This window comes from Sinocyclocheilus anshuiensis, unplaced genomic scaffold (genome assembly GCF_001515605.1).
Source record: "Sinocyclocheilus anshuiensis isolate Anshui unplaced genomic scaffold, SAMN03320099.WGS_v1.1 scaffold860, whole genome shotgun sequence".
Lineage (NCBI taxonomy): Eukaryota > Metazoa > Chordata > Actinopteri > Cypriniformes > Cyprinidae > Sinocyclocheilus > Sinocyclocheilus anshuiensis.
The window spans coordinates 237,331-238,990 of NW_015548288.1; positions in this window are offsets into that span (position 1 = coordinate 237,331).

Genomic DNA, 1,660 nt, shown 5'->3' on the forward strand with positions numbered 1-1,660 from the left:
CCTCCCGCTCTCTCTCGTGAAGCCAACACGGAAGTGACTTAAACTGTAATTCGTCAACTGGCCGCTAGAGGCTGGCTGTAAAAGGGAGTCAGTCCCATAGACTCCCCATGTTAAGATGCCCAACTTTACAGCAGAAAAAAACGTTTACAGCCTGGTTCAAAAAATGATTTTGGTCTATATAGCTAATTTTGCCCTTAATGACAACTGTGAGGGGGGTGAATTTTTTTTATAAGTAATCCGTTTAAATTATATTAAGCCTTAAAGTTCTGCATAATTAAGGGCGTGGCCACTTGAGTGACAGGTGGATTGCCGCTGCTGTCACCACCATCGAGATAGGTGGGCGTGGCTTCAGCAACCAGCTCCCGCCTTTTTGCCCATTTTCGATTATCCGGGTGTGACACTCGGTGACGCACTACCAAGATGGCGACGGCCAGCTCCACCCACTTTTGAGCTTCAAAAACGCTCTTCAGGAACCTACGGGTGACATCACAGACACTATGTCCATGTTTTTATACAGTCTATGGTTTTACCTCAGGAATAGCAATCGAGCCAGAGTAGGCGAGGCGTAAACTTTGAGGCCACAGTGACACCTTGTGGTGCCCAAAGGAAGTACAAGAAGTGTAGCCTACATGACGCGTCTGTTGATAGTGTGTGATGAATGATTTAGATGGGCAATATGGCCAAAATCTTATATCACCGGTTATTATTTCAATTTCACGTGGGGGGCTGTTAAGCGTGCAATCTGTGATCGCATGTATTTGCTGAAGCTCGCTAAAGCGTGCAATGGCTTTCTTATGCGCGCTGTTTTTTTAGGTTTCACTTTCAACACATACAAAGATTCAGGATAGGAGGCGGCATCAGTTACTGTAGAAGATTTGTCGCCTCTTCCCGTGTGGTCACCGCATGTAGACATTTAGATACGGATTAATCACACGTCTTACACTGGAAATATAGTGCTAGTGAAACACACACGCCATGCACACATAAATACAAAAACAAAAACAAATACAAAACAACTATCAATCTTTAACAAACTAAATAAACAATATAAAAACACAAATAATCACCTGTCACAGCGCAACTAACACAGCATTGTAACCACTCAACAATCCTTTACATCACTCAATAATTATACATAAATATGATCACTATAACAAACCTAACCATCTAACGCAAACACATACCTCTGCCGTAATCCAAAAGTGGACTAGACACGCTGCATAATAGAGTGGAATAGAAACCCTGCGTGATACGGCTCCCTGCTCTAGGCTCTGCCGTAATCCAAAAGTGGACTAGACACGCTGCATAATAGAGTGGAATAGAAACCCTGCGTGATACGGCTCGTTGCTATAGGCGAAACACGGCGTCTGCAACTTGCATAATATTACACACAGTCCACGCGCTCACACTCTTGCATCAGGGGGTTATCTCTCTGCAATGAACATAGAATAAACCATATAAAAAAAATTTAAAAAAACGTCCTTATACAAGCTCTTACAGCATGGGCCACGCTCATACCTCGCTATAGCGCTTCTGGGTCACAACACCGGAAGGAGACGGAAAGGATCAAACGTTTCCTGCAGAGATTTGATCCAACCCTAATATGACTCACCTGCCTGTAGCCTTCTAGTAGTTTTGAAGACAATAGGCTTGTTTGAGA